Here is a 21,003-nt window from a genome sequence, read left to right on the forward strand (position 1 = left end):
ACCGGGCGTGAGTCGTGCTTCGGTAGCTCAGTTGGTAGAGCGCTTGCCTGTGAAAGGCAAAGGTCCCGAGTTCGAGTCTCGGTCGGACACACAGTTTTAATCTGCCAGGAAGTTTCATTGAGGCACTTGTCATGACGTTGTACCAGTTTTTGAATACACTCCTCATACAGGGTGTCCGAAAAGTCTTTCTCTGATTACATAAATTGATAACTCAGGCTAGAAGTAAGATACAAATATGAAACTGGTGTCTAATTGTTTACAAACTATCAAAGCTTTTTTTCACACATCAGTGAACTTCCACACGAGCATACTAGGTAGCACGTAGCACATCTAGGCGATATTTAGTTTCCGTCCACACATTAGCCAACATCACTGGAAGGATCGATTCAACGACTGTGGTTATCCGTTGCCGCAGGGTTTCAAGATCTGGTACATGTGTTCGGTAGACCTCTTCCTTGACATAACCCCATAAGAAGAAGTCTGATGGGGTTATGTCAGGAGAGCGTGGAGGCCAAACCGTTCGCCCATCACGACTAATCCATCGCCGAGGAAAGGTCATATCGAGATAGGCACGGACGTCCAAACCCCAATGAGGTAGTGCACCGTCTTGCTGAAACAAGACATCGGGGGGATACTGAAGCAGCTGAGGAACAGCATACAGTTGCAACATATTTAGATACACTTCAGATGTGATGGTAGCCTCAGTGAAGAAGAATGGCCCGATAATTCGATCGTGCAATAGCGCGCACCAAACATTCACCTGTGGACTGCCTCTGGTGCACTCCATGACCTCGCCAGGGGGTTGTGAACCCCAAATGCGCACATTATGGCAATTCACTACTCCACTGACAAAAAAGGTCTCTTCGTCGGAGAACGCAATTCGTCTGAGATAACCATCATCATCCTCAATACGTGATAGCACTTTGACCGCAAAGTCATATCGACGTGTACTGTCATTGGGCAACAAGGCCTGAACGATTTGCACTTTGATTGCACGAAACAATAAACGTTTGTGTAAAATGTCATGGACAGAGCTTTTTGGCATCTGTAATTCACGTGAGGCCCTTCCCACCGATTTCTTCGGACTTCGCAGAAAAGACTGCCTTACAGCTTCCACCCTGACTGCTGAGGTTCTTGGTCGACCAGACCTCGGAAGGTCAGCAACCGATCCTGTGTTCTTGAACTTCTCATACCAGGCTTTAATGCTCTTGGCATCAGGTGGATTCCTTCCAAATGTTGTCTCGAAGTGTCTCTGCACTGTGGTTGAAGATCGTGTCTCATGGTACAACAGGACACATTGTGCCTTCTCCTGATTGGTTAACATGGCTTCTTGGGCACTGCATCTCATCCACTACTTTCGTACTACGAACCTAAAACAGAAAAAAACGTTGATAGTTGTAAACAATTCGACACAAGTTTCATATTTGTATCTTACTTCTAGCCTGAGTTATCAATTTATGTAATCAGGGAAAGTCTTTTCGGACACCTTGTAGAAGTCTGCCGCCTGACTTGTTAACGTCTGCATCACCACTGTTTTGACTTCGTCATCGTCTTCAAGACGCTGACCGCTCTAACAACCCTACCACAACAAAGGTAAAAAATTAATTATGATTGTAGTGTTGCTCACGCTGCTAAATATTGCAATTTCGGGTACCAAAGTTATATTATGTGGCAGGTGTCATTAGAGCACAGTTAATAAAGTCATTTCTTGAAATAATGGATATACTAGGCACTCATCTTTTCGTGTTTCCCACGCTGGTCTCGTTGTGAACTCATGGCTTAATCGTCGAAAAATCTAAGTAGTGATGATTCCAAGCTCGGATGCAAAGAGGCCTAGGTGTTATTCTGCGACATTCAAAAGTTTTATAGATGCGCTTCACAAACCATTTCTTGAAGATTAAACTTTTGTGAGTTAGGACAATGGTGATGTAAAAAAGTAATCAGCACTCCGAATTTAAGTTACACTTCTTTTTTTATTACTTTTGTTGAAACATCACTTCACAATATAAAACATACTTGAAAATATCTTTCTCACTGTTAAAGTTCACATTTCATAAACTGACTACAATTTCCATCTTTTCAACATGACGACCAAGACTTAACTCTCTAATAACCGCTTACGCGCCCAAAAATCAGAGTCACAAGTGAGTCAAAGATCATAGTGACAAAAGAAAGAATACACATAACAATAATATCATTGCAATATAAACATATCGATGTATCAAATTACCTCTACATTAATGAAATCAAATCTGAATGTTGTCACAGAAATATGTTAACTATTTTACAGAAACACAGTAGAATATTGCTGGTATCGAGAGGTTGAGGTGACGTTCCGTAATGGTTACGTAATTCAAGTACCATTACACCACCCATGTGTTTCTTCAAGTGCAGGAACAGATGGGCGCAAGATCGGGGCTGTACGGAGGATGATCTAGAGTTTCCCATCGAAAAGATGTGATGACATCTTTGATCTGATTCGCCACATGCGGACGGGCATTGTCTTGCAGCAAAACGATTCCCTTGCTTAACTTTCATGGACTGTTGCTTTGATTCTGGTGTGACGAAGGCCACCCATGTTTCATCACCCGTAACAATTTGGCTTAATAAATCATCACCGTCGTTGTGGAACCGCTCAAGGAAAGTCAATGAACTGTGTAAACATTTGGTTTTGTGCACATCCGTCAACATTTTCGGTACCCAACGTGCGCCAAATTTTCGGTAATTCAAATGCTCGGTGACAATACCATACAAAACACTACGACAAACATTAGGAAAGTCATCCCGCAAGGAGGAAATCGTAAAGCGTCTGTTTTCTCTCACCTTATTGTCCACTTCCTGCACCAAACTTTCATTAACGACCGAAGGACGCCCACTCCGTTGTTCATCATGCACATTTCTGCGGCCATCTTTAAATGCTCTCACCCACATTCTTACTATTCCATCACTCATAATGTTTTCTCCGTAAACTGCTCACATTTCAAGATGAATATCGATCGCTTTTAGGCCTTGAGCACTATTAAATCTTATAACAGCCCGTACTTCACAGTAGGCGGGGCTAACGATTATCGGAGGCATCTTAAACACTCAGTACACAACGTAAACAAGGAAGAATCAGACTATAATGGCGTCATAAAAAATGGTTAAAATGGCTCTGAGCACTATGCGACTTCCATCTGAGGTCATCAGTCGCCTAGAACTTAGAACTAATTAAACCTAACTAACCTAAGGACATCACACACATCCATGCCCGAGGCAGGATTCGAACCTGCGACCGTAGCGGTCGCTCGATTCCAGACTGTAGCGCCTAGAACCGCACGACCACTCCGGCTGGTAATGGCAGCAGTACGTACATTAAGGTACAGGCTTTCATGTAAAAATAAAATAATTGAGATATCTTAGCACGTGTTTCTTTAATTTCAAAACGCCACTTACTTAAAAAAACACGCCTCGTACAACACACAAAATGCACTGGTCTACAGAAAAATGGACGCACGAAGTAAATGGGCTTAAATTTTGTTTCATGTTGATGTGATTTATGTTATTTAAATTGCATGTAACGTCGTCTCTGTAGCAGAAACAACTTGTACTAAAATTATATCCTAAATTTTGGATTTGAAGAGAAAGAAACATTCGGAGGGGGGCGGTTCGGGGACAGAAAGGGGGAGACATCATGGCCAGGCCTCGGGTTTCGACATCTGTTCACCCTTGCTCCACCAGCCCGTAGCTGAGCGCTCTTCTTCCATAAGGCAACATTTACAAAAAATAAAAATAAATAAAAAACAGAATAATTTGGTAAGGCGACCGCTCGCAATAAGCGGGACATCCAGATTTCAATGGGGACCAGCCCGGTATTCACCTAGCGAGATGTGGAAAAACGCCTAAAAACCACTTCCAGGGTGGCCGGCACACAGGCCCACGTCGTTAATGCACGGGCGGATTCCATCCGGGGCCGGCGCACCTACCCGAGTCCAGGAAGCAGCGCGTTAGCGCTCTCGGATATAGATGGTATTAATCACTAAAACAAATTTGGCGAGATGCTAATAAACAATTTATTATTGTTCCGGTGAAGATAATAAATAATGGTCTAGTAATCTCGTTTGCTAGCCATTCGGTTGGACGCTCCTTCGGTGACTTGCGTATCCCAGATCTACCCTATTAATCCCACTGGAGAAAGAGAACCTACAGTTTAAAATTTAAATCGTACCAAACGTTGTTAATGGCGAATCTGGACATCACTATGAGGTGATTGCTAGGTGAAAGGAAGACTGAAATATACCGTGGTGTGACCGGGAATAGACCTCGTGACCATTCAGTTTCCAGTCAAGCAGTTTACTTCCAGACCACCAGATCCCACATACTTGTGTAGATGATTTCATTCAAGTGTTGATAATGGCTGCATACTTTTTTAGACACTGTCCTTTGTTCACCAATTTTATTCATAAGACGAAGAAGACTTACACTCACTGGCATTCCTCTACGCCTATTTTCGATTGCCCTCTGGAAGTACGGAAGCAGTTCTTTTCTTAGCAGCAGGTAATTTCTCCCCCTGTTCACCAATGGACCGTTAAACGTAACTGCGTCGCGAGTGGTTCCGATTTTAACTGTTAATAAGGGTCCTAGCGAAACTGCAATCCATTATGTCGACTAGTTACGTCTGCCGAGCGACGGCGCGAATGCCAAGTGGTTCAATAACTTCTCCATTCCAAAATGAGGTCGCAGTAGTGGTCGCCGGTCGCCACGCCGGGACAGAAATAGCCCGCCCATTGGCAGTCCTCACGGAAACCTCCCCGCGCCGCGAGTCGAGAATCCCAACGATTTTCTGTTTCTCAGTGGCACCTAGTAGCGGCGAGATTTACTGCGCGTGCGGGCCGCCTAACTGTCCGGCGCTCGGACGCGAAATAAAGACGCGCTCGCGGGCGCAGCGTAGGCAAGCAGAAATTCAGATTTCATGCAAATGTAATGTCGATAATTCGTATCCGTTGCCGCCATGGAGTGGCGCGCCGCCTGTCATGCATATGTATTGAAACATTAGCTAATGTCCAGTAAGCTCGCCAACTGGAAACACAGCAGCCGGGTCTTCCGCGGAGGCTGACGACAGTGGTAGCTCGTGCACTGCCTGCAATCAGCAGCAACTGCCAGTTACGTCCGTCGCCACTAGTGACGTTACGTACTGTGATTACCTGACTACTTTGTCTACTTTGCGCCTGAGTACATCGTAAACGCCTTTAGAGTACAATTTGCGGGAGGCTTGTTTTATACAGTGGCGAAAACAAAAAAAAAAAAAAAAAAAAACACAGCGCCAAGAAGAAGTTGTGCAATATAAACGGGAGTTGGCAAACGTGTTTCTACGTCTGAAAGATGACGTCTATTAAAATTTAGAGCCACTCGTATAAAAGTGCTACTAGTAGCGCCACTATGAGGATGCAAATCAAACCAACTTTGATTCCCTAAGAAACTACTGTGAACAGCGACGGTAGACTACACTACTGGCCATTAAAATTGCCTCACCACGAAGATGACGTGCTACAGACGCGAAACTTAACCGATAGGAAGAAGATGCTGTGATATGCAAATGATAAGCTTTTCAGAGCATTCACACAAGGTTGGCGCCGGTGGCGACACCTACAACGAGCAGACATGAGGAAAGTTTCCAACCGATTTCTCATACACAAACAGCAGTTTTCCGGCGTTGCCTGGTGAAACGTTGTTGTCGTGCCTCGTGCAAGGAGTAGAAATGCGTACCATCACGTTTCCGACTTTGATAGAGGTCGGATTGTAGCCTGTCGCGATTGCGGTTTATCGTAACGCGACATTGCTGCTCGCGTTGGTCGAGATCCAATGACGGTTAGCAGAATAGGGAATCTGTGGGTTCATGAGAGTAATACGGAACGCCGTGCTGGATCCCAACGGCCTCGTATCATCAGCAGTCGAGACGACAGGCATCTTATCCGCATGGCTGTAACGGATCGTGCAGCCTCGTCTCGATTCATGAGTCAACAGATTGGGACGTTTGCAAGACAACAACCATCTGCACGAACAGTTCGAAGACGTTTGCAGCAGCATGGACTATCAGCTCGGAGACCATGGCTGCGGTTACCCTTGACGCTGCATCACAGACAGGTGCGCCTGCGATGGTGTACTCAATGACGAACTTTGTATGCGCGAATGGCAAAACGTCATTTTTTCGGATGAATCCAGGTTCTGTTTACAGCATCATGATGGTCGCTGGTCGCATCCATGTTTGGCGACAGCGTGGTGAACGCACATTGGAAGCGTGTATTCATGATCGCCATACTGGCGTATCACCCGGCGTGATGGTATGGGGTGCCCCTGGTTACACGTCTCGGTCACCTCTTGTTCGCATTGACGGCAGTTTGAACAGTGGACGTTACATTTTAGATGTGATACGACACGTGGCTCCACCTTTCATTCGATCCCTGCGAAACCCTACATTTCAGCAGGATAATGCATGACCGCATGTTGCAGGTCCTGTACGGGCCTTTCTGGATACAGAAAATGTTCGACTGTTGTCCTGGCCAGCAGATTCACCAGATCTCTCACCAAATGAAAACGTCTGGTCAATGGTGGCCGAGCAACTGGCTCGTCACAATACGCTAGTCACTACTCTTGATGAACTGTGGCATCGTGTTGAAGCTGCATGGGCAGCTGTACCTGTACACGCCATCCAAGCTCTGTTTGACTCTATGCCCAGGCGTATCAAGGCCGTAATTACGGCCAGAGGTGGTTGGTCTGGGTAGTGATCTCTCAGGATCTATGCACCCAGATTGCATGAAAATATAATGACATGTCTGTTCTAGTATAATATATTTGTCCAATGAATACCCGTTTATCATCTGCATTTCTTCTTGGTGTAGCAATTTTAATGGCCAGTACAGTAATCAGTCGCAATCCCGTTAGTTTTGATTAATATTGCATATCTATATTTCGGCTAGAAACAGCCATATTCAGTGCTAAAACAGAAGAAAATTACATAATCAGAATGAATTTACTTTACGTAGAACAGTAGTTAAGACACCATTTGGTCCATTAGCAGCCATCTATTCTGATCAACGTACCATTTCAGTTACAATTCAACAAACTGGCGGCATACAAGTACCATACGACCTTACTGGTGTATAGGCAGAAAAAAACTGAGGTGATAGTTTGCAGCAAGTACAGCAACCTTAGTTTACGTCATGTAGCGCAAGTAACGCCCTCCATGTTACAAATGAACAACAGGGTTTCAATCCAAGACAGTAGTTTAAAACTCTTTTTTATCTAAAATCAACAAGCATTCCTGCATATCACTTTGAAAATTCAATAAATGCCAAATCACAATGCGCTTCCTCAAATCTTAGTGATGAAACAGTCAACCAGACCATTGCAAAGGATCACAGTAGGTTCACACAACTGTCCTACAGATCACTTTCGAGACAAAATTTTAAAACTTAATTTTTATTTCTAAAGTTATATGAACCTATTAATGAGAGCTATGCAAATATACTCGTTAACTTAAGATTAAAAAAAAAACAGTTTTAAACTATTGTATTCTGATGAAACTCTGTTAGTTAATTTATAACACAGAGGGCGTTACTTGTACTAGATGACATACACTAAGGCCGTTATACAAGCTGTAAAGAGCCGCCTCAGTTTCCTTCTTCCTATACACCAGTAAAATCGATGTTTACAACACACTGCCGAACGATCATACTGTACGCAATGCTCTCTATGTTACAAATTAACTAACGGAGTTTCGTGTCAGTACAGTAGTTTAAAGCCATTTTCTATCCAAAATCAACAAGCATATCTGCAGATCACTTTCAAATATTCAAGAGACGCCAACTTACAAATGTGCTTATTTAAGTCATGTTGTTGACGTCAACAGTTAAAATTTGTGAAAAGGCAGCGCTGGTTCCTTGATGTAAGTAGAGAACAGGAAAATAAACAAAATAAAACTGCCAATTAGTAGAAACTACAAAAGCAAAAGAATTCATTCAAATAGGGCAGCCCCTGTAGAACCATAAAGTTTTTTAACCAACATTTGAACCAAGAATAAGGAAAACAACCGCCCATTCGACATCTGTCCGGCAACCGTCCAAACATTACATTGTTAGCGTCATGCCGCTCTCCCGTTTAACTTGCTGAAGAAGTAGTCGTGTAAGATAGGATTTTGTGAAATAAACGCATAACCCAGGCTGGAGAGAGGAATAGTTATTTCCAGACCGATTCGTTCACTCTGCAGCGGAATATGTGCCGTTTTGAAACCTCTCGCCACATTAAGACTGTGTACGGAACTGGGATTCGAACCTGGTTTCGGGTTCGAACGCCAGTCCAGCACGCAATTTAATCTGCTAAGAAATTCCTTCCTCACACTTGTCAAATGCGAGCTTGAGCTCCGTTCCTAATGACCTGATCGTCGACGGGACATAAAACTAGCATACTGCTAGTCTATCATACTGCTAGTCTGGTGCAAATCGATCTGTTCTTACTATTCTCAAAATTATGAAATATCATGTAACCGTAGGTAGCTAACAAAGCTGTGGCAGATTTTTTCGCAGTCTCACTTAAAACAAAAAGATAAAGGTGTTTAATGGATTCCTCCGCGCTCGTTACATGACGAAAAACGAGTAAATAACGCCGGGATCGGTAAACTTGGCCGAAGAACCTTCCGATAAATTCTGTGCATCCCGGTACAACATGGCTCGCACCGAGGCACAAAATCCGTAAAAGAAGATGAAACATCCTCTCGCTAGAAATATTCTAACTTCTTGTGGCCGCGGATTTAGAATGCCTGCGCCGCATTTTGTAACCTTCCTGTGGTTAATTAAAATGTCTGGCGCGCCTCACTGAACGTCGGAACAACGCAGAGGATCATTCCGACAGCTTCGAAGTCTGCTGGGGGCCAGGTAAGCCACTACAGGACCCTCGGATTGGGTGGCGGAACTCCAGCTCCCTACGAGCTGAAGCTAGATACAATTCTATGTCTACAACAATTTGTCAGAATTGTGATCCACAACCTGTTTTCCTCGCTTTTTACAAATAAATGCGCGACAGTGTTGCAGTGAATTGCGCCAGAAAAAGAAGCAGCAGGAAGTTCCTATGGGACCAAACTGCTGACGTCATCGGTCCCGAGGCTTACACGCTTATTAATATAAATTAAACTCATTTACGCTAAGGACAACACACACACCCCTGCCCGAGGGGTCGAACCTCCGACGTGGGTGGAGCCGTGCGAACCGTGACAAGGCGCCCTAGACCACGCGGCTAGTACGATAGTCTGTATATTTCTTTCAGTGTCTAGTAACTATCAGTGTAACTATGAACAGTTTTTCTACCGTTTGACACGTTCACGGTGGCGTTGGGCAGAATTATGGTGAAATTTGATACCAATGTGGCGGCGTTAACCCGCTGTTCAAGGTACATGAACTTCTGAGTTCAGGCGTTTTCTCGCATGTGTCGACACGCCGCTGCTTGAGAGGCTAACGTCACGCTTTTGCACTATTACAGAGGAAGGTTATAGGCGCATTTTAGCAGAATTATAAACTTACGCGTAGCAATGCGAGGCAATTAGAGGAAAGGTGCCTATTATGCGATAGTTCCCTAATATGAGACACCCCACCACTCTGGTGGAGAGTTTCTTAAACACGTCTACTGCGTGCCAGACGACGACACAGCGAGTAGGACGCCATAGTTGAGCCGGACACAGTACGTAGAGGCTGATACAAAATTTCTTGTGTTTGGAGTTTTTGCGACATCGGTGTTAAGACAATATTACAGCTTAAAGGTGAGTGGATATTACTGCACTCTTTTATTGTTGCTATTTGTGACGGTATTACCTATAATTATTGACAATTAGGTTCATTTTTCAACAAACGTTGTTAACAAGTGCGTGATTCTTTGTGTAAGATGGCGAAATTCCTAATATGCGATAGTATGGGGATCCAAATATGCGACAGTGTCGCATATTACGATACCTATCGCATATTGAGGGAACATTATTCCCACACAAAGAATCTCGATGTGTTAGATAAAGCACGTGAAAACAATGTTCATATCGTATGTTGGCCACCTCACTCAACGCATAAAATGCAGCCACTTGATGTCGGATTTATGGGGCCTTTGAAAACCTACTATGCCCAAGAGATAGAAACGTGGTTGGCAAGTAACCTAGGTCGTGTTATCACCCCGTTATTAATAGCCAGGTTATTTGGGGCGGGCAGCTTACAACCGAGCAGCAACAATGGAAGCATCTGTGAATGCCTCCAGAAAAACAGGTCTCATCACATGCAACAGAAACATATTTAGGGAACATGAATTTTCAATTCAACGCCATGCTAACGCTCTTCAAGAAAGAGATGCCAAAAACGAAAATGACACTACTGATGGTGATGGTCAAGCTGTCAGCCCGGCACACATCAGACCTCTCCCACACATCGCAAAACCACCTGGAGATAGTCAAATAAGTCAAACATCGCGTTCGTGCTCTGCTGCGTTACTAACTTCAACTCCTTATGTGAAGCAATTGCAAGAATCTAAACAGAAGAAATCAGAGGCTGAAGCTAAAAAAGCAGCCAGAAAGTTACTTGGGGAGAAGAGTGGAAAACCTTCAAATCGTAGACTTAAAGCAGAAGAATCGTCTAGTGACTCGGCATACGATGTCCATCTTGATGACAGTAGGGATTCAGACAGCAGTGATGACGATGACGCAGAGTGCTGTTCTGTACTGGGCGCTTTTCTGAAGAGAAACACGGGGAAAACTGGCCACAGTGCACGAAATGTTGTCGCTGGGCTCATGAAGAGTGCGGTCCCACAGAAGACAATATTGTTTGCCCCGGATTTCGTAAATATAAACCTAAGTAGTGTGAAATGAGTGAAGGATAACAGAAATGAATGAACATATAAAAATTGTATATTCATATGTCATTATTCTGTAATAAAATAATTAAAGCCAAATATTATTACTGTCTCATATTAGGAAACCTTGATGCCATTTCTACGAAATGCCTTGTTTGTAAAGATTTAATAACTACTCTGAAAGATTGTTTATTATTGCAAATATGATAATTGTATGATAAAATTAAATAATTCAAGATATTATTACCATCATAAAAAATACAACTGCACTTACGTTTAGGTCTTTCAAATGGGTTTACAAAAGTGGGTCTCATATTAGGCACCTTTCCTCTACGGGGCTCCGAAAAAGTGATCCTATAATTTCGTTGCGCAGTGTAATTTAAATAAAAACTACATTTGTGATTAAAAAAAAGAGTCACTGTCCCCCTTTCTGCTCTTTTGACACATTAATAGGTAAGAAATTGATCGAGTAGCTGCTGAGAATAGCGCTGGAGTCCGGGATTCGTGCCCCGCGTGGACAAGCGCGGCCGGAAACTGTAACGAACGTTGGGGAGGGAGGTGGTGGGGGAGGACGGGGGGGGGGTGCAGCAGGCCGCCGTGATTATTCCCAGGCCGTCGGCCGCTGCTGAATAATTTGCAGCTCATTACGGGAGTCGAAGCGTGCAACTTTAATGCGGCCGTATCGGCACCGCGCTGGGGCTTGCCGGCCGACATCGCCTTCTTTCGCGCTCCCAGCAGGACTACACGGGCGCGCCGATGTCGACAGCCGCTTTTAACCCCGAAACCTGCTGCTGCCGGTTCTCTCCGTGTCGCCACGACACAGGCGAAGAATTCTTGCATTTACCGTTTCACTCAGTTCCATACCCACACATCATATCCGAAATGACACAGTGTAGAACAGCTGCCGCAAAACGTTCCCTGTCATTTCGTCGACCTAACCGTATTATAATTTCTTAAACGAAATCATTGCCGCTTTTTATTATGTACTAGCTGTACACGGCCTCGCGTTGCTGTAGCTCAGTCTGGTTCAATGGAAACAAAGAAGAGAGAAAGTACACGTTTCTAATATGCATGGGGATTAGATATGCGTCCTAATCTCCTTCTTCCCCCCTGCCTCTGTCACTCCTCCACTCCTCCACTGCCTCCCCCATCCCTCTTTCTCTGTCCAACCTCTCCTCCTTCTTTTCCTCGCCCCTATCTCTCCATCTCCTCCCGTTCCGCCTCCCTATCCACCTCCTCCTCTATATAGATATGCAGGGTGTTACAGAAAGGCACGGCCAAACTTTCAGGAAACATACCTCACACACAAAGAAAGAAAATATGTTATGTGGACATGTGCCCGGAAACACTTACTTTCCATGTTAGAGCTCATTTTATTACTTCTCTTCAAATCAAATTAATAATGGAATGGAAACACACAGCAACAGAACGTACCAGCGTGACTTCAAACATTTTGTTGCAGGAAAGTTTCAAAATGTCCTCCCTTAGCGAGGACGCATGCATCCACCCTCCGTCGCATGGAATCCCTGATGCGCTGATGCAGCCCTGGAGAATGGCGTATTGCATCACAGCCGTCCACAATACGACCACGAAGAGTCTCTAAATTTGGTTAGCGGGGTTGCGTAGACAAGAGCTTTCAAGTGCCCCCATAAATGAAAGTCAAGAGGGTTGAGGTCAGGAGAGCGTGGACGCCATGGAATTAGTCCGCCTCTACCAATCCATCGGTCACCGAATCTGTTGTTGAGAAGTGTACGAACACTTCGACTGAAATGTGCAGGAGCTCCATCGTGCATGAACCACATGTTGTGTCGTACCTGTAAAGACACATGTTCTAGCAGCGCAGGTAGAGTATCCCGTATGAAATCATGATAACGTGCTCCATTGAGCGTAGGTGGAAGAACATGGGGCCCAGTCAAGACATCACCAACAGTGCCTGCCCAAACAATGAGTTGCATGTCAACACAAGCACCGAAGTCAATATTACCTTCCTTCAATTGGGCCAACTGGCGGTGAATTGAGGAAGCACAGTACATACTGACGAAACTAAAATGAGCTCTAACATGTAAATTAAGCGTTTCCGGACACATGTCCACATAACATCTTTTCTTTATTTGTGTGTGAGGAATGTTTCCTGAAAGTTTGGCCGTACCTTTTTGTAACACCCTGTATACATATGATCCGTCTGAAAATCCATTAGAGTATCGCGTAAAACTTTAACGAACTCTGTCAAAAACGAGATCTCGAAACGTTTTTCATACATACACACATCAAAAAAATTTTCATCACCCTGGTTCCCAGAACTCTTGAAGATAGACGTTGATTGTGGATATTCTATCAAAGACACGGTAGCTTTGACCGTTCAGTGATGTCGCTAAACCCGGCCAAATATGTAGACAACCATGCATGAGCAGCGAATATTAGATGGAGGGGTCCGACAGCCGATCAGTTCCAGTCATTCCACAAGGAAGGAGGTACAGAGCTCGTGTTTTCTGTAGTTCAGTCATGCCTAGACGGTCAATACCGCGGTTCGATGCGTCCGCATTGTTCATTTGTGCTAGGAAGGCTCGCAACAAGGGAAGTGTCCAGGTGGCTCGGAGTGAACCAAAGCGATGTTGTTCGGACATGGAGTTGATACAGAGAGACAGGAACTGTCGATGACATGCCTCGTTCAGGCCGCTCAAGGGCTACTGCTGCAGTGGATTACCGCTACCTACGGATTACGGCTCGAAGGAACCCTGACAGCAACGCCACCATGTTGAATAATGCTTCCGGTGTAGCCACATGACGTGGTGTTACGACTCAAACTGTGCGCAATAGGCTGCATGATGCGCAACTTCACTCCCGACGGTCATCTCGAAGTCCGTCTTTGCAGCCACGACGCCATGCAGAGCGGTAAAAATGGGTCAACAACATCAAGATTGGCATCACGTTCTCTTCACCGATGAGTGTCGCATATGCCTTCAACCAGACAATTGTCGGAGGCGTATTTGGAGGCAACCCGGTCAGGCAGAACGCCTTAGACACACTGTCCAGCGAGTGCAGCAAGGTGGAGGTTCCCTGCTGTTTTGGGGTGGCATTATGTGGGGCCGACGTACGCCGCTGATGTTCATGAAAGGCGCCGTAACGGTTGTAGGATACGTGAATGCCATCCTCCGACCGATAGTGTTGTTACCATATCGGCAGCATACTGGCCGCATTCGTCTTTATGGACGACAATTCGCACCCCCATCGTACACATCTTGTGAATGACTTCCGTCAGGAAAGCGACATCACTCGACTAAAGTGGCCAGCACGTTCTCCGACATGAACCCTATCGAACATGCTAGGGATAGATTGAAAAGATCTGTTTGTGGACGACGTGACCCACCAACCAGTCTGAGGGATCTACGCCGAATAGACGTTGAGGAGTGGGACAGTGCCTTGAGGTACTTGTGGATAGTATGCCACGACGAATACAGGCATGCGTCAATACAAAAGGACGTGCTACTGGACCACCACCTCTGAAGGTCTCGCTGTATGGTGGTACAACATGCAATGTGTGGTTTTGATGAGCAATAAAAAGGGCGGAAATATGTTGATCTCTATTTCACTTTTCTCTACAGGTTCCGAAACTCTCGGAACCGAGATGTGTATATACACACAACCACTGTACATCCGCTTTTCTGCTCTTCTGATACATTAAGAGACAAGAAATTGATCGAGTAAATATATCTCGTTGGGATAGTTCCTTCGTGGTCTTTTCCTTTTGTCTTACAACGTACATTGCATATTTATTGTATGTATTAAAAATAGACATATAAAATACACGCTTAGTAGTATGCTACATTGTATTAATATTTGAAAGCAACCGATGAAGAAATTTTGGAGATTTAAGATTTTGAACAAACGAACATGAGATTTTTGTTAACAATTTACCCCATTTGTATATTTTATATACTGGGTGTTCTAGGTATGCTTGCAAATATTTCTGTTGATTACTGAGTAGAGTGTGCTGAACGACATTACATATGTATGCACGTTATTTGCAGACTAATAATTATAGACACAACAATTTATACGTTTTTAGTTTGGGCCGTACGTCCAAGAACATCCAGCAGAAGGCCAGGTATTGAAATGTGGGCACAAGGACAGATGACGGTTAGTCTATACAGACAGGCGTAGTCCACTTGTGGTGTAGTCACGACCACACAGAAAACATCACGTCGTAAAGTTTGTGATGTGTTTGTGGGGAGACTGTAGAGAAATTAGAATCAACAAACTGATGTATGTACATATTAAGATAGCATTTATAAAAGTACATGCACTTATAATTGTTACACACTTTACATTTATATATCATACCACTAGGTATGTGAAAACACGCATGTATTCGAATGCAACGTTGTGTCAAAACTTCAAGGCAATTGGCTAAGAACTTTCGGAGCTACAAGAGTCTGTACAGACGAACACTTACATTTTTATTTATATAGGCAGTAGACGTCCTTCAACACTAAAAAACGAGAATTAAATTAACTAGATTCCTAAATATGTTTACCTGCAGACCAAGCCGCTCTGAGATGCAGCGAAACGAGAAATGAAGTACTGTCGTCTACTAACTTTTCCACTCCCCGAAGTTCCGCCAGGACGGACGAGTAACTTTTTCAAGTGTTTCATTTGTTCAGCTTGTGTACGTCTCAGTTTACTCGTCAATACGCAACAACATTGCTGACGGGGTAAGGCGAACACCACGACTAACTCACTGCCCCTGTGGATCACATTCTTGGGTATTTTTCGTGACAATCTGACAAAGCGCGAAATAATTCGGCTGTTAATATGTTTTCTTCTTCAGAAAAAACTACAGTCTGCTTATTGAATAAGTACATCCTAATGAGTTAATTGAAGAGACATTTTAGACTTTTTCAAATTCTTATTTGTCACTTTGTTTAATTAGTAAATGACATTGAATTTATAGATTTTGGCGCACGCTATGGGCATATCTGGCAATACCATTCTCCATGGGTTCCATGTAGGCTAAAAACAGGAACTCACCCATCAGTACCTATTTGTGATGTCACGTGCCTGCTATAACACTTACGATGGTTTGTGTGACAATGAAACAATCTTGGCAACAAGGGCCAGAAATGTTACAAGAAACGTTTCCTCCGCCCCATTGTTTCGCCATCAAGCATGGCTTGCATTTTAATGGCTTTCCTCGGACTGATTTCTCTGCTTACCTACAACTTAATTTACTCTTAGTGTATCCATGATTGGATGTGATACTGTAGATCAACTTAACATGAAAAGTACACACAACGCCAGTGCTCTCATTTAACACATTAAGCAAGAATCTTCATTGAATGTAAAGCATTTAAAAACTTTCATCTGCACAATATCATAGCAGCAATGTCACTATTGTATAAGGGAGAAAAGGTAAAAACACAGAAATGTAGAGGAGAGGCCACGCATGAATATCTAACACTTTATCGTCACCGGCGTTCACTTCCAGCATATACTGATTTACTTTTATAGAACTGCAGATACAGATTATATTAATACGACTTCTTTGCATTGATGAACGCTTGCAAATGCTCTCCGTCCACTGATAGTCCTTATGTGAAGAAATTTCTGATGCAGGCATCGAAACACATTAAATTATCGCTTTTGCGTTGTGTGTAGCTGAGTGTACATTGTAGTTTTTAAACTTCAGTTTACATTTAGCTTTTCACGCTACGGTGCGTCTGGCGTTTTCTGATTGGCTAGCTTTCAGATGTGCTTTCAGATCCATCTGCGCCCGTTAACTATCTGCGTTTAAATTGAGCCACCGCTGCTTTCCCATTGGTGAACTCTGTATACCGCGAGATAGTTGTGTTTTCCCTTTCCCGTTATGTCAGTTGTTACTTGTGTTCGACGTGTGTAATATACCTTCTGGATTAGCTGGCACTTAAGCTTCATTTCACATTACTGTGCGGTCCGTAATAGAACTGTTAGTCCAGAGTTGAAAATTTCTTTCGTGTTTCTCAATACTCGCCTTAATTGACCATTTAGGTCATGCAATTGTAAAAGAATTTTTTCCGTAGATGTCTCTCGGATAAAAGAAGGAAAAATATTTTGGAATATCCATGTCCGCGGGAACAGACGGCTTAGCAGTTCAAAACTGTTAAGGCAGTAACTTGGTAGTTTATGGAGTAGTAGAGATGATAAGTTGTAAGTTCAGGCAGATACTGTTGCTGCTGATTAAGGGTCTGAACAGACTAAACACCTTAGGTCAACCCACTTCTCGCTGGTCGAAATATGTGTACCCCTTCTGTCTGATCCCATGTGCAAGTGTGATAACGTTTCCTACACGTTTGCCTGACATGTATCTGAGACAGTGAGTACCAGCCCAGCGTTCACATACTGACATGTTGTAAACCACCTGAAAACCACATCCACCCTCTCCGGCTCACCAGCCACGTCATGAATCTGCAAAGTGGATTCGATCGGGGCAGATATTCGTAGATGCAAATGGAGTCTCGAGAATCTTGAGTGTGTAAATCCGCAGAGATGAAAATAGCGGCTCAGAATAGGGAGAGATAGGAGGGGGGGGGGCGATGTCGAATATGAAGAAATAAAGAGTTAAAAAACATAGAAATTAAAGGAGATACTGTGACCGACGCTATCAAGCGTGAAAAACCGAAGTACCTACCGATATTACTGATATCAGTAAATATTCATTGTTTTGTTTGTACGCCTATCGTATCAGTAGGTATAAAAAGTAATGGATAATTACAGATATCATAATAAATATTAAAGTGGAGAATAATTCAAAATTATATTCAACTTTATATTACCACACAAAGGGGATGAATCTGTATCTATTAAACACGCACTAAACATATTCGACATTCAACTTCCGCACTGCGAAATTTCTGTGTGTTAAACCTGATGGTGAGTAGGTGAGATCACTATGTACATCACGAATAACGGCAATGACAATTTAAAATCATTTCAGTACGCATTTCGTGACAAGGAACATATATCTACCATTTGCGTGGTAACGTAATACTGAACCATTCTGTGCTAACGTCGGAAGTGATGAAAGGTGTTGGGAAACATAATAGCGATTCTGTAGTCGTCTAATGATAATTAAAATTTTCTGGCGTAGCTATGGTATGTATGTAATATGAAGGTAACACAAATGCAGTAGAAAAATTACGTACTAAGCACAGTGTGTAAAAATGGATCAGATTTCACCAACATATGCCGGTAATGGTTCAAATGGTTCAAATGGCTCTGAGCACTATGGGACGTAACACCTATGGTCATCAGTCCCCTAGAACTTAGAGCTACTTAAACCTAACTAACCTAAGGACACCACACAACACCGAGTCATCACGAGGCAGAGAACCGGTAATATTAATCAAAAATCCAGTATCCTGAAACAGTGCTTCCAGTATTGATTTTATGCTCTAGTTGATTCAGACAAATATAGAATAATTTCGAAATTTCGCCTTGTGTTCTTCATAAGTCCTTTTTGTGAAATAATAGTTTAAAAACACACGAGGATCCAGTACCTCACCATACTGTCAACGTAGATATTCTTTTCCAATACTATCGAGGAATCGATGCTATTTTAGGTAGTGATATTGATACTTAATACGTGTCAAGTCCGGTATTGTACCATAGCCACTAATACCTTAATGTAAGTGTGAAGATGAGATGATCAATGTATCACACCGGAAATAGAAGTGCACTAATGAACATAGCTTGCTGTCAGCAGACTGTAACATCACATATTATCAGTATTATTTATTTATTACCTTTGGAAACTGGTTGAGTTTTGATATTACACTCTGGTTGGTTCATGAAAACACAGCTTACATTTGCCGGCAGGGGTGGCCGAGCGGTTCTAGGCGCTACAGTCTGGAACCGCGCGACCGCTACGGTCGCGGGTTCGAATCCTGCCTCTGGCATGGATGTGTGTGATGTCCTTAGGTTAGTTAGGTTTAAGTAGTTCTACGTTCTAGGGGACCGATGACCTCAGCAGTTAAGTCCCATAGTGCTCAGAGCCATTTTGAACAGCTTACATTTCGCTCTGTATTATAAACAAGTCCTTTGTATTAAACACATTATCAATCAGTACTTAGCAATACTGTCGCTAACGATTACGGGTAACGTTGCCAAATATAGTATCGCTGGTGTTGCAACGCCCCTGCGAATCGCTTATTGCAGTAGTGAGAGCGAAAACAGACGAAGAGGAAATTGAAAGAAGATGTGGTGCTTCACACATCATACACAAACAGCTTAATGAGTATCGAAAGAGTAAACAGACATCGTCGGGTGGATGCGCCAGTGGAAGCTTCAGCCAGCCCCCGCTGTTGGCAACATCAGCCTTCAACAGCGGCAGACGGCCGCGTCACGAAATGTGGCTCTATTAGGGCGTGACGCGCTCCATAAACTGGTCCGGCGCGGCGCTACATTAAAATGAATACTCGCGGGAGGGAACTGTTGGGCCACAACTCTTCATCAGGGCCGGCGCGGCGCGGCGCGGCCGCTATAACGAAGCCCGCCGCGGCGGATGAGCGGCCAGAGGTATCTCTTTGTGGCGGGCCGGCCGTCAGACAGGGCAGCCCACGTCAATAAGACTGATTACGTGGAAGGCTCCTCCGTCAGCGGGCTCTATCTTCTTCCCCGACCCCCCGCCGCGCGGCGCTGCCCTTAACCTCAAGCTCCGGCCAACTTCGACGTCCCTCGACCTCTAAAAGCTACCTGCCTTCCGTACCGAGCCAACGATTCCGCTGAAATATTCTGGCTTCTTATGTTCCTTGCAGGCTGCATGCTCTCCGATGTTTCTACAAGTAAATCTCTCACAAATTTGCTACAAATATTCCATCAACTTCTGTCCATTGGATCCTGAAAGTACACTTTTTTGGGAAGGCTCTTGGTTTTATTTCCAAATATCTGTCTTTGAGATATTTTATGTGAAATGTTTTGTATCTAAATATACAGGTAGTATTCTTTATTTATTTACTAGCCTTTTTCTCACAACTTCACACGCATATCCATTCGGCGCACACATACTGAACACGACTCCTACTCCTCTTCTCCTTGTTCAAATCTTCCTCCCAGTGTGCGATTTGCAGGGGGGGGGGGATGGGGGGGGATTTCCCCCGCTCTGCATCAGACCATCCCCTCCTCTGGCTTTAGTTTATGCATCCCAACCTGGGATGTTTATCTCCCACGCACTGGAGTAAAACTTTACATATAATTTAAATTTGTGAAGCCGAACACTGAAAGTTTTTAATACAGTCTTACTGTTAATATGTTTGCTTATTAATTTTGAAAAAGTGTTATGTAATAGTTAAGCATTTCAAAACATCGTTCTCATGTTGCCATTGTTGCTTTCGTCTAACGTGCGTCATCCGTTTACTTTCGACCTTGCGAGGGAAGTAGTGTGGCAGTCATACCGCAGCAGTCGTACCGCAGAGTTGGGCGAACCGGGGGCTGAAATTCCCACCCCGGGCCCTGACACAGGGTGGTGTCCGACCCGGTACCTGTGCGAACATTTATCGTTAGGTCACCTTTTGGCAGCGGTATGGCGCGGACTAACGCGCCTCGGAGAAAAGCACACATTACTAAATAACGCACCGTCGTCTGCTTCTAGTTCCTTGGATACTATTTCGTGGACCTTCTTTAAATAGTCTCTTCAACCATCGTTTTCTTTTCCTTTGGTTTTCATTTCCGTTGTTAGCTGCATGTGCAAGTACCAAGTAGGCCATCGCTGCGATACTTTATCGTCCTTTATACTGTAAGACCGACACACGTGTGGCACAAATTCTGTGGCTTTGGTATAAATTAACCTGCCGTATGCAACATACGCCGCAAGATGTTGCCTGTTGTAGCATGCTACAAGACGACGCACGCCACATTTCCGTAGCATGCCACAGTGTTGCAAGACGTCGCCCCAGCGTAAACGAGGCTTTAGAGCCAGGTCTGTACTGTATGGTGGATGTGATGTGTTGCGTACGAAACTAAAACCTGCTATCAGATCCAAACGTCGTGGAAAACTGTGAAGAGGTGTCATCCTGCAGCAAGATAACGCTCGCCCACATTCTGCCAAACGGACAGCCGACGCAATAAAGGAGTTGAGATTCGAGGTGCTGCAACGTCCACCATACAGTCCAGACC

The 21,003-nt window shown here is 44.0% G+C and overlaps 1 protein-coding gene and 1 non-coding gene across 2 annotated transcripts in view; both read left to right on the plus strand.

Annotated features, from left to right (window-relative positions):
* LOC126187963 (cytotoxic granule associated RNA binding protein TIA1) overlaps positions 1 to 21,003 on the plus strand; it is a 1,542,843-nt gene that overhangs the window by 991,118 nt on the left and 530,722 nt on the right. The gene's annotated exons all lie outside the window — the stretch shown is intronic.
* Trnas-uga (transfer RNA serine (anticodon UGA)) lies at positions 17 to 91 on the plus strand. Its single transcript has one exon. It is a non-coding gene; the product is annotated as a tRNA-Ser (tRNA).

The sequence above is a fragment of the Schistocerca cancellata genome, chromosome 5 (assembly GCF_023864275.1).
Source record: "Schistocerca cancellata isolate TAMUIC-IGC-003103 chromosome 5, iqSchCanc2.1, whole genome shotgun sequence".
Lineage (NCBI taxonomy): Eukaryota > Metazoa > Arthropoda > Insecta > Orthoptera > Acrididae > Schistocerca > Schistocerca cancellata.